The sequence below is a fragment of the Stegodyphus dumicola genome, chromosome 11 (assembly GCF_044657685.1).
Source record: "Stegodyphus dumicola isolate Sdum_Otavi_A_Nest chromosome 11, ASM4465768v1".
NCBI classification, from domain to species: Eukaryota; Metazoa; Arthropoda; class Arachnida; order Araneae; family Eresidae; genus Stegodyphus; species Stegodyphus dumicola.
The window spans coordinates 51,043,456-51,057,726 of NC_140778.1; the positions used below are offsets into that span (position 1 = coordinate 51,043,456).

The 14,271-nt window shown below is 24.9% G+C and overlaps 1 protein-coding gene across 1 annotated transcript in view; it reads right to left on the reverse strand.

The window, feature by feature from the left end:
* Positions 1 to 14,271, reverse strand: part of LOC146993971 (uncharacterized) — a 75,129-nt gene that overhangs the window by 47,585 nt on the left and 13,273 nt on the right. The window lies entirely within an intron of this gene.

Here is a 14,271-nt window from a genome sequence, read left to right on the forward strand (position 1 = left end):
AATTTTTTTAATTCTAGTGGTTTCATGTCCCCTTTATCCTAAAAATCAGTTCAGTACCTAATCTGAATATATTTTTATGAATAATTAATAAATAGATAAACAAATAACAATAAATGCTATTTATATTTTAAACAATAAATAGATTACATTTTAGTTCATTGTAAATAAACACAAGAGTTTTATGTATCAATAGGAAAAATTGGTAATAGTGTATTACAATACAAATAATAAAACATAATACATAACCAAAAATAAATAACTTAGTGAATGTGGTATGACTAGTGGTATATCTTAAATTATACCACTAGTTTTGTATTCTTTCCATAAACAACACAATCTTATTTAATTATAACTTCATTGTTTTAGTTCATAAATAATAATTACTTATTGCAAAAAGATCCATATTAAAATCATATAACAATCTATGAAAAAATGCTTCCAGAAGCCAGAAACCAGGTATATGAACAATTTTCTGAAGCCGTAGAAATAATTTTAACTATAAAAATTGGTGCATCTGTGAAGCACCGATGACTTGCATAGCTTCAAACAATACAAAATTTGAGTCTCATTTAAGAGCATGGCTCCAAAAAGTAAGGCCGCTGTGAATGACGTGGACCTTGTAAGAGATAGACTAACCCATTGGGTGGGGCTTGCGTCACCCACATGTCCGCAAGAAAGAGGACGGACAATCTGGTTTAACATTGAAACCTATGGCTTTGTATCACATAATTGTTTTTAATTATTAAACATGATACGTAGTATAAGTGATGAGGTTATGAAAATCACAGTTTTTTCAAGTAAGATTTAAAATATCTCTTTAAAGCACTTTTTACTGCATTTTGCACATTCTGTTCATGTGTAATTCTTGCATAAACATCTTTACTTTGGTAAAACAGTAAAAACTCTAAACACAAAATTTATGAACTTACTTTTGAGTGCAAATAAAGTAAAATTAAATAAGAATGATAGTACATGAAGCTCTGAAACAAATAAAGCAAAATTAAACAAGATCTCATATATATATATTTTTTAATTTTACGAGAATTTTCAGGCAGCGGGTTTTAAAATTATTATAACATTACAAGATCATTTATTTGATCATATGATCATTAATTATTAACATAATAAGATGATTTTTGATTTAATAATTAATAAAATTCAGAGCATAAACTTTTCTCAATGTAATGAAAATAAATGAATAAAAACTGGAAGCACTCGGATTTTATGTTACGCTCAAAGGGACGTCTTTTAACGCTTTGTGTGTTACCTCTATTTATTGAATATTATGTTCTTCGCATGTAAACACACAAAATTCAATTTAACAGCAGTATGATAAAATATTTGAAAACAGCATATCTTTATAATTTCCGCGCTGGAGATAAAAATGTTATTTTCCGTACAGTGTTGCCATTGCTCGTTTTGAACTCGTTGAGTTTCTTAATAAAATTTGTTGAAGTTTAACAAAATTTGAAATGGATTTAAACAAATTAGAAATTTGGCTGTTCAGGTAGATCATTACGTTATTCAAAATTTTATGGCTGTAGATACCGTCATTTTTTCATATTACAAGAAACATACATGTATTCAGGCAAATTATTCATTATTAAATTTCTTTAAATACATAATACAAGGCGATAATATTTGGCGGCAACAATTTGCAAAGTGAAACGGATGTTAATAATGAAACAGCGCAAAATGCCATTTCGAAACTAATAGCCTTTCTGGGCTCCCGCCCTTTTGGGCTAATAAATTAAATTCACAGTAATTTAAAAAATCTTATGCGGAACTAGAATTAAATTTAAAAAAAATAATCACTATAAAATGTTAGCACAATCAATTATTACAGTTTACAATTTTGACATTAGAATTAAATGTATAAAAATTATTAAGGTGTTAAAAGTGTTTATCACTACGATGTATTGTGAAATATATTTGAAATAAAACTCCTTTATAAAAAATATGCTATAATATTCACCTATAATCTTAAAAAAGCAGCACAACTTATAATATTAAGCAAAAAAATTCATTTTTAGGTATTTTATTTTAGTATATTTTACTTATTTACCCAATAAAAATTTATAAAAGAAAATTTTTTGTTTGCAATTTTTTATTAGTTCAGATTTAAAATATTATTTTCTAAAAGTAGTAGTTACAAATTTCCTTACTGCATAGGAAAAGCTAAAAAATAGCCAGGCCTGAAAGCATGCAACAGTAATCATTTGGAACATTAATTATGCTTGATAAATATGCTAAATTTTTAAAAATCAATCTCAGTTTAAAAAATAAAAATAGCTAAAAATTCTAATTTGTGAAATGAGGCGCTACAACCAACTTTTTCTTGCATATATTTAAATACTACTGCAAATCCTACTTTAACTCGTTTTTTTGCTTTTCATTTTATTTTACCTTTTGTAATTTTATTTATTGTAATTCTTCATTTGTTGTTTCTTCATGAAATAGGTTCAGGGAATCCAATTGGATTAAGAAGAAATTCGGATAAGGTTGTTTTTCATCCTTATTTTAGAATTAGGGATGTATATGGATTAATATTAGTATTTGTATTTTATATATTTATTTGTTTTGAATTACCTTATATATTTATGGATGTAGAAAATTTTATTCTTTCTAATCCAATAGTTACTCCAACTCATATTCAACCTGAATGATATTTTTTGTTTGCTTATACAATTTTACGTTCAATTCCAAGAAAAATTGGAGGGGTTATTGCTTTAGTTATATCTGTAATGATTTTATATTTTTTACCTTTTGTTTATAAACATAATTTTCGTAGAACTGGATTTTATCCTTTTATAAAGTTCATGTTTTGAATATTTTTTGTAAATTGAGTTTTATTAACATGAATTAGAGCTTGTGAGGTAGAATTACCTTATAGAGAGTTAGAAATTATATTTAGATTTATTTATTTATTTTTTTTTTTTTTTTGTATGTAGTTTTTTGATTAAATTATAATTTTCAAGATATAGTAATATGATTTTATTTTATAATGTTTTGAAAGGATTAGTTAAGATTAATTCTTTAAAATTATTTAAGAAATTAATTAATTTAAGTAGAAAAGAGGTTATGTAGTTTAAATAAAATAAGAGCTTTGTAAGTTTTTGATCTAAAAAACGAATGAATAAAATATTATTGGAAAGGAGATTGAGAATAAGATTAAGGGTAAAAAAATTTTTCATCTTAGATTTATAAGTAAATCATATCGAAATCATGGAAAAGTTCCTCGAGCTCATAACATTGTAATTGTAATAATAATTAAAATGAATAAGGAAATTGAGTGAAGAGAGTAAAAAAAAAATTAATGTAGAAATTATTCTAAGAATAAGTATTCTAGTATATTCAGCTAGAAAAATTAAAGCAAATCATCCTCCTATATAATCTACGTTGAATCCTGAAACTAATTCAGATTCTCCTTCAGCAAAATCAAAAGGTGAGCGGTTTACTTCTGCTAAGCAGCTTGTTATTCATATAAAAAATAAGATAAAGTTTCCTCAAAAGAATCATAATTATGTTTGGTGTTCACTAATTTGAGGAAAGGAGTAAGATGATGAAATAATAGAGATAAAAAGAATAATAAGAAAAAATGAAACTTCATAAGAAATTATTTGTGCTACTCTACGGATAGAACCAAGATAAGAGTATTTAGAATTTCTTGATCACCCAATTAGTAAAATTGAATAAACTGAAAGTCTTGAAAGAATAAGTAAAGTGATAAAATGCCGCCGGGATACAAAAGTTTTTTTGAAAAGATTATACTACTTAAAAATTTAAAAAATACTAGGGTGTCTAATCCTATTTTTAAAAAATTTAATTCAACTAATTTAATAATAGAAGAGTTAAATAAATAAAAAATTCACTTAAGTATTTAAAAAATAAAATATAAAAAAAAATAGTAAATAAAAATAAAGTTATATCAATTAAAGTTAGAATATTATGTTTATTATCAAATAAAGGAAAAAAATAAAATGGGATAATAGGGATAATAATTATAGAAATTAGTAATGCTATTGTTGGAGAGGAATATGAAAGTGAGATATTAGTTGTTTCAGGTCTAATTAAGTTTTTATTAAAAAGTTTAATTGCATCACTAAATGGTTGAAAAATTCCTATAAAACCTACTTTATTTGGACCTTTACGAATTTGAATATAACCTAAAAATTTTCGTTCTAAAATAGTATAAAAAGCTACACTAATTAAAATTCTAAGAATAGAAATTAAAGAATTAATTGCAGAAATAAATTTAGAATAATTAGAATCTAAATCTAATGCAATTATCTGCCAATAAGATTTAAAAATATTTTCTGGTCCTTTCGTACTAAGAAAAAAGTTAAAGAAGATAGAAACCAACCTGGCTTATACCGGTTTGAACTCAAATCATGTAATTATTTAAAAGTCGAACAGACTTTCTATTTAAGTAGTTGCACCAAAAAGAATATATTAATTCAACATCGAGGTCACAATCTTTTTATTAAATAAGAGCTTAAGTAAAATATTGTGCTGTTATCCCTATGGTAACTTGATCAAAGATCAAATAAATTGGGTCAATTTATTTAAAGAAATAAAATTAAAATAATAATTAATTAGCTGCCCCAGCTAAACTAAAGTAAAGTTCAATAGGGTCTTATCGTCTTTCTTAATAATAAATATCTTTTTATATTTAAGATAAATTTAATTAAATAAATTAAAGAAAGAAATTAAGGTGTTAAATCTTTCATACAAGCCTTAAATTAAAAGGCAAATGATTATGCTACCTTAGCACAGGAGAACTGCGGCTATTAAAAATTCATTGAGCAGATTTTACTTATAATTTTATTCTATAAGAAATGTTTTTGATAAACATTCACTTAATTTTGTTGAGTTTTTTAAAAATTTATGTAAAATTTAAATAGAAAGTATTTAATTATAAAATTAGATAAGTTAATTTACTAATTTTTTTATTATAAAGATCTTAGAAAGATGGTATGATTTAAATATTTAGTAGGAAGAAGATGGTAGTTATAAAACTTTAAGGAAACTGTTATTCCTAAAATTAATAATAGAAGAATTATAAAATATTCAATAAAAATTAACTTAAATTGAATATTTAAATTTTAATAGATTCATAAAACCAGATATAAAATTATTCGTAGGCGTTTAACTTCTAAAAGTTTCTTAAATTTAATTATGAAATATTAAGAATTAGGAAATATTAGATCATAATTTTTCGGGAAATTTAAAGATAAATAGGAGTATTTAAAAAATCCTGATACAAAAGGAACAAAAAATTTCTTTAGGTTAATTAAAAATTTTTCCTTTTCAGTAATAGATTAAAAATTTTTTAAAAAATAATAAAATAAATATTTTTATAAAAAAATATAATTATAAAAGTTTATTATCCTCTTTTTAGTGTAAGTAAAATGCTATAAAGCTTTATAGTTCTCTTGATGCTCTTTCTAGAACATCAACTTTGTTACGACTTACCTTTTCTTAGGAAAAGGGTGACGGGCGATATGTGCACATTGTTTTCTATTTCACTTAGAAATATTATTATTAAATTACTATTAAATCCTTTTTCTTATTTTAATTTATAAAATATTCCTTAAATTTTATTTAAGGTAACCCATTTAATCGTAAATTTGGATTACACCTTGACCTGAATTTCTAGAATAATATTATGAATATATTATTTGAATTAATTCTATGTACGGTGGTATATAAATTTTTTTAATAAAATAAGTGAAAATTATCGTGGATTATCGATTAATAAACAGGTTCCTCTAATAAGATAAAATGCCGCCGGGATACAAAAGTTTTTTTGAAAAGATTATACTACTTAAAAATTTAAAAAATACTAGGGTGTCTAATCCTATTTTTAAAAAATTTAATTCAACTAATTTAATAATAGAAGAGTTAAATAAATAAAAAATTCACTTAAGTATTTAAAAAATAAAATATAAAAAAAAAATAGTAAATAAAAATAAAGTTATATCAATAGTTTAACCGCAACTGCTGGCACTAAAATATTGTTGATAAATTAATTTATCACCATTATCTTTTTATAGTATAATTGGGTAGTAAAGTTTAAAAAGAAATAGTTATTTAAATCTTTATGTAAAAAAAGTTTATTTTAAAACTGTATTAAATAATTAGGCTATTAGATTTAGAAAAATCCCTATAAAAATCAAATTTTTTATGTGCAATTACACTTTAATAGAGGAAAAGTAAAGAAAAAAGAGGTCTAAATCTCCTGTTGAGCTAGGTCTAAAAAGAGGTTAAAAAAAATTTTGTGCAAAAATTTTTTTAATGCTATTATAGGGGTATATAGAACTGATTTTTAGGTTATTTATTAGGTATTTTTTACAAAATTTTAAACGTTGTATTTAACATATATTCGAATGGAATTCCTTAATATTTTACTACATCTTAATATTCGAAAGAGCCATCTGTAGTAAATCTTGGAATCACTATTTTCTCGAGGCCCTTCCAGGCGGAAAAGGAAAGGGCCTCGAAAAAGAAAAATTTAAAATTAAAATTATGGTGAGCTGTCGATTTTGGAGTATTTTAGTCATTTACAGATATATTTTAATTTATATTCTTTATTAATTTTTTCTTTTCTTTCTATTTTTTAAGTTTTTAATAATTATGTTCATATATATCATATATATATATAGAATATTTGTTATATTTTTTATCCTCATGTTTTTTTTTCTATATTTTACATTTATGAGCATGAGGAATATATTAATAATATAGTTATAGATAACCCCTTTTTAAACTGTTATATATATATCAGCTAATAAAGCTAATGGGTTCATACCTCATAAATGAAATTATTATAATTCCGTCTTTATATTTATTTATAATTATGTATATGTTAAGATTTATAATTGTATTAAGATGCCAAGATTGATTTTTAATTTGATTTGGATTAGAATTAAATATAATTAGATTTATTGTTTTAATATATAAACGTTATAGTATAATTTCAGTTGAGTCATGTTTAAAGTATTCTTTTGTTCAAAGTTTAGGTTCTGCAATTTTTATATCTTTATTTTATTTTCGGAGAGAAGTTATAATTATTTTAGGTTCTGTTGTTTTAACTTATAAATTAGGGGAAGGTCCTTTTTTTTTTTTTTTGATTTCCTTCAGTTTGTGATGGAGTAGATTGAATAGTATGTTTTATATTAATGAGATTACAAAAAATTATTCCTTTATTAATTATAGTTTTGGTAGTGAATAGAATTTTATGAGTTATGATTGTAATCAGATTAATTGTTGGGGTGGTGGGTTCTTTTTCTCAAAGAAGAATTAAACGGCTATTTGCTTATTCATCTATTCATCATATTGGATGATTAATTATGTGTCAGATTGAGAAAATAGGATTATGAATATATTATTTGATTATTTATTCAACAATTTTATTAAGAGTAGTTATTTTATTATTAGAGGAAGAAATTGTAAGAATAATGGATGTAGATAAAATTAAAAATAAATGATTATTTGTATTTGGAATATTAAATCTAGGGGGAATACCTCCTTTATTAGGTTTTTTTTTTAAAATGATGAGCTTTAATAAGATTTGTTGAGTGTGATTTAGTAATAGTGATATACATAATTATATTATCGGTAGTAATATTTTATGTATATTTTCGTATAGTTTATGATGTGGTAATAGGATTTAAGATGGAGAGAAAATGAATAGAGTCTTCTTTTTATAAAAATAATAAAATTGATATTTTATCAAATATAGGAGTATTGTTGGGTCTAATGGGTGGAGTAATTTTAGGAATTTTGTAGAATAGTAAGATAAGTATTCTGTTAGCTTTCAAGGTTATAAGTGGAAGCAAATATGAATTTACAGTTCATCATCAATATGATTTCTAAAGTTAGAATATTAAATTTGCAATTTAATGTTTTTAAATTAAACTAAGTTACTGCGATGAATTTATTCAACTAATCATAAGGATATTGGGACATTATATTTAATTTTTGGAGTCTGGTCTGCAATATTAGGAACTTCAATAAGAATAATTATTCGTACTGAATTAGGACGAACTGGAAGATTATTAGGAGATGATCATTTATATAATGTAATTGTTACTGCTCATGCTTTTGTAATAATTTTTTTTATAGTTATACCTATTATAATTGGTGGATTTGGAAATTGATTAGTACCATTAATATTAGGAGCTCCTGATATAGCTTTTCCTCGAATAAATAATTAAAGTTTTTGATTATTACCCCCTTCATTATTTTTATTAATTATATCATCTATAGCTGAGATGGGAGTAGGAACAGGTTGAACTGTTTATCCTCCTTTGTCTTCATTAATAGGACATGCAGGTAGATCAGTAGATTTTGCTATTTTTTCTTTACATTTAGCTGGTGCTTCTTCTATTATAGGAGCGATTAATTTTATTTCTACAATTATTAATATGTGTTCATATGGTATAACTATAGAAAAAGTTTCTTTATTTGTATGATCAGTATTAATTACTGCAGTATTATTATTATTATCATTACCTGTTCTAGCAGGAGCAATTACGATGTTATTAACTGATCGAAATTTTAATACTTCTTTTTTTGATCCCTCTGGAGGAGGGGATCCTATTTTATTTCAACATTTATTTTGATTTTTTGGTCATCCTGAGGTGTATATTTTAATTTTACCTGGATTTGGGATTATTTCTCATGTAATTAGTGCTTCTGTAGGGAAGCGGGAGCCCTTTGGAAGATTAGGAATAATTTATGCTATAGTAGGAATTGGAGGTATAGGGTTTGTTGTGTGAGCTCATCATATATTTTCTGTAGGGATAGATGTTGATACACGAGCTTATTTTACTGCTGCTACTATAATTATTGCGGTTCCTACTGGAATTAAGGTATTTAGATGAATAGCTACTTTAAGTGGATCAGATTATAAAATAGATGTTCCTATATTATGGAGTATAGGGTTTGTTTATTTATTTACTTTAGGAGGAATTACGGGGGTAGTTTTTGTCTAATTCTTCTTTAGATATTATTTTACATGATGCATATTATATTGTTGCTTATTTTCATTATGTATTAAGAATAGGGGCAGTGTTTGCAATTTTGGCTGGAATTACCTATTGATTTCCTTTGTTTTTTGGTGTAAAATGAAGAGAAAAGAAAACAATTTTACAGTTTTACTTAATATTTATTGGAGTTAATTTAACTTTTTTTCCTCAACATTTTTTAGGATTAAATGGGATACCACGACGTTATTCTGATTATCCAGATGCTTATTTATATTGAAATGTAGTTTCTTCTTTGGGATCAATTTTATCAGTATTTGCTGTAATATATTTTGTAATAATTGTGTGGGAAGGAATAGTAATAAAGCAATCTGATTTTATAATTTATCATGTAAGTTCTTCATTAGAATGAATAAATAGAACACCTCCTTTAGATCATACTTTTAATCAGTTGAGATTAATAAGTGATTAATTTTTGCCAATTTGAGGAAATTTATATTTTCAAAATGCTTCTTCACCTGTAATGGAACAATTAATTTTTTTTCATGATCATACTATAATAATTATAGTAATAATTATAGTATTAGTAGGTTATATTTTGTTAAGATCATATGTAAATAAAAATTATAATTTAGGAATGTTTGAAGGACAAGAGTTAGAGAGAATTTGAACAGTTCTTCCGGCCATTTTTTTACTTATAATTGCTTTCCCTTCATTACGATTATTATATTTAATAGAAGAAGTTGAATCTCCAGAACTAACTGTAAAGGTGGTAGGCCATCAGTGATATTGATCTTATGAATATAGAGATTTAGGTTTAAGAAGTTTTGATTCATATATAATTTCAAGAGAAGATGAACCGATATTTCGATTATTAAATGTAGATAATTGTTTAGTTATTCCTTATAATACTAATGTACGTATAGTTGTATCAAGAATAGATGTAATTCATTCTTGAACAATTTCGTCTTTAGGAATGAAAACGGATGCAATTCCAGGGCGATTAAATCAATTGTCATTTTTATTTAATCGTATAGGGTTATATGTAGGTCAATGTTCAGAAATATGTGGAGCAAATCATAGATTTATACCTATTATGATTTCTGTTATTCCTCGATTAGAATTTTTAATAGGATGAATATAATATAGTGACTGAATAAAGGTGTTAGTCTCTTAAATTAATTATGAATAAAATAGTTAAAAATAATATTAGTTTGTCAAACTAAAGTTAAAGGAATTCCTCAATTAATACCATTGAGTTGAGATTATTCTATTTTAATAATTTTAATAATTTTGATGTTAAATGTAATGTTATATTCAAATACAACATTACATTTAAATGTAATGAAAGGTTTTAGAAAAAAGAAATTAAGTTGATGATGATAAGATTATTTTCTGTATTTGATCCTACTTCATATTTAGGAATATATTTAAATTTTATTATTTTGTTTATAGTAATAATATATTATCCAATGAAGTATTATATAATTGAAAGAGGATATTATAGAATTTGGTCCATGATTTCTGGGGAATTAAATAAAATTTTTAATGAAGTTTCAAGTCCTAATTATCGGGGTATGGTGTTTATTTGTGTTGTTACATTTTTGTATTTAGTTATTAGAAATATAATTGGGTTATTTCCTTTTGTTTTTACTTCTACAGGGCATCCGATAATTACAATGGGTTTAGGATTAGTATTTTGAGTAACTTTTTTTCTAATAGGGTGAAGAAAAAGATTTAATATTAGTGCAGCTCATTTAGTTCCTGAGGGAAGACCATTATTTTTAGCTCCTTTAATAGTTTTAATTGAAAGAATTAGACATTTAATTCGTCCAATTACTTTATCAATTCGTTTAGCAGCAAATATAATAGCAGGACATTTAATTGTAGGCTTGTTATCAATAATTAGAAAATTGAGAATTTTTGGGTTTACTTCATCGTTGTTTTTACAATCTATATTATTGGTATTGGAGTTTGGTGTTTCAGTAATTCAAGGATTTGTATTTAGAATTTTAATATTATTGTATGTTTTAGAATATTATTAACGTTTGATAAAGTATTATCATATATATCATATAGTAACAATTTCTCCTTGACCTTTATTGGCTGGGGTAGGTAGATTATGTGTAGTTATAGGTATAGTAAAAATATTTATATTTTGTGAACATGAATTATTATTTTTAAGATTATTAATAATAGTAATTGTAGCGAGAGTGTGATGACGGGATGTAGTTCGTGAAAGTACATATCAAGGATTTCATTCAAGAATGGTACTAAGTGGACTAATATTAGGAATATTATTATTTATTGTAAGAGAAATTTTTTTTTTTTTTAAAGATTTTTTTGAGCATTTTTTCATTCAAGATTAAGTCCAACTGTGGAATTAGGGGCTTCTTGACCTCCTCAAGGAATTATTCCTTTTAATCCTTTTCAAGTACCTTTATTAAATACAATTGTATTATTATCTTCTGGAATTAGAGTAACTTGAGCTCATCAATCTATTTTAAGAAATAAATGGGGAAATGTAAGAAAATCATTATTTATAACATGAATAATAGGATTATATTTTTTATCATTACAAGCTTTTGAATATTATATAGCAGGATTTAGAATTAGAGATTCAGTTTATGGCTCAACATTTTATATAGCTACTGGATTTCATGTAATTGTCGGAACTTTGTTTTTATTTGTAATTTGAGTGCGTGTTGAAAATAATCATTTTTCTAGAAGACATCATTTTGGTTTTGAAGCTGCAGCTTGATATTGACATTTTGTTGATGTTGTATGATTATTTTTATTTTCAGTAGTTTATTGATGAGGTGCATAGAATAAAATAGAATTAATGTAGTATAAATGTACATTTAATTTCCAATTAAAAAGAGAAATAAAAATATTTATTTACATAATAGTAGTAATAATTATTTTGATTTTTTAATAATAGTATATTTTGTTTTTTTATTAATATCTTATAAAATAAAAATAGATATAGAAACTTTATCTTCATATGAATGTGGATTTGATATAAAATCAGAGTCTCGATTTATTTTTAATTGGAATTTTATTTTTAATTTTTGATGTAGAAATTTCATTAATATTACCAGTACCATTTATTAGAAAAGATATTATAGGAGTAGTAGTATTTTATATATTTGTTGTAATTTTATTATTAGGATTATTATATGAATATTATTGTGGTTCATTAGAATGAATAGATATTCTTGTTTCTAAGGCTTAAATTTAGTGCATTGATCTGCCAAATAGATAGAAAATTAAAAAGCTTTAAGCGATTTCATTGTTAATGAAATAGAAGGAACACAATCAGGAGTAGGTTCCCCCTTTTTTCCGGTTACAGGGGGAACCGGGAAAACGGATGATTGTGGAGGAGATACGGGCTATGAAGGGTTGTGGAAAAGGAAAAGAAAATAAGGTTAGAAATTGATTTGCAATCAATTATAATGAAATATTCATATCTTGATTAGTTAATTAAGGGGCTGCTAACTTCTTATAAGCTGTATGCTACTAGAAAGATGTATAAAATGGGAGCTTAATAAGAGCAGCTTAATTTCGACTTAAGTAGTAGATAAAATGGTGAATAATCACGTCATTATTTCATGATGAAGATGTAGTCCTTTTTATCTTCAGTAAAATGCTCTATTTAAGCTATATAAATAGATTAGTAAAATAATTGGATTGATTAGTATAATAATGAAAATAAATATGAATGAGAGTGAAAGGAAAATAGGAATTGATGATGAAATATAAGATTGGAAAAATAATTCTTGTGGTCCATAAGATTCTTGTCAGGATTTGTCATTATTTATAAACATATTTATTATTGGTAAAAAGGGTTTATTTAGTTTAGTAGAGATAGTGTATATAAATCATAATGAAATAGAAGGAACACCTATTTTGATGTATTTTTTGTTATAAAATGATAGTGAAATTCCAATTATAATCCCAATAAATAAATTTGTAATTGTGGAGATTTTAAGAGAAAAAGGTATTAAAAAAATTTGGTTAGGACAAATTAATCAATATAATGATGTTCCTGTAAAAATTGAGGTTAGGATTATAATTAAAATAGGGATATCTATATGATTATTAGAATGTAGTGTTAAATCAGGTTTAGATTTTAGAATAATTTTTAGGGAAAATAAACATATTCGGATAGAATAACTAGCTATTAGTCCGATTGATATAATTATTAAAATTGATAGGAATGAGGAAAATTTTGAAAATATATGCACTGCAATATACACACTGCAATAGCCAACCATTGTAAGTTTCTGCAAGTCGTCCCTACTCCTCCGGATGTGGTCAAGGTGACAGCAGGGAGTGCGCCAGAAGAGGGAGAAAAGCCATTTGGGTTGGTTTATTTCTTATAAGATCCATGGTGAATCAGCGATGATGCACATGGCAGTCAATGTGTTAAAGTGCATGTACAAATTCAATTACTGAAATAAAATAATTTTTTTAGCTAATCGTACATAGTTTAATATATGTACAGTTTAAAAAGAATTGTGTAAATTCTTTCATTTGACTTATGAATAATTTCATGGGCAGTTTTTTACTATGCACATCGATACTACATAAACTGCCATAAAAAGTCAGCAAGAATAAGCTACTGTTTGGTCTTCATGACAGCTGGACGTGCTAGTCATGAGAAGAGACAAAACCCAAATGCGATAATTCTTTATATCATCACCTGCATTCTCAGATATAATTTTTTTAACTGTTTTCGATAATTCAAATAATGTTATATACCCGTAATGCCCAAAATGAAAAAAGTGCCAAGCATATAAAAAAAAAAAGGGTTTAAATTATAGCGATTAAAAATCTAGTTAGCTGATAAATGTATAAATTATTCACCATAGTCAAACTTATATAAAATTTATAAAAAGTATTTTCAGTCTGTTATTGAACAGTTATATTATTTATTACATTTGTGAGACAAAAATGCATAGTTTCTAGAGATTCTTAGATTCAATAACAGTAACTCTTAAGAGCTTTAAAAAAAATGTGGATATTGTCTTTAAATTTGATTAAATGAATGGCATAACATTTGCATCATATTCAAATATCACAAGAAGTAATTTTAAAAAAGTTTCCCTTTATTTAATTAACAGGGCATAACATGAAATCATTTACAAATACTCAAACGTGATGAAATCATTTATCACCTTACATGTGACAGAATAAAATAAAATGCAGTAAACTCTCTCGTTGCGTCCATCTCTGAAAAGAACTAAAATATTTCTAAGACTGATATCGGTACTGAAAA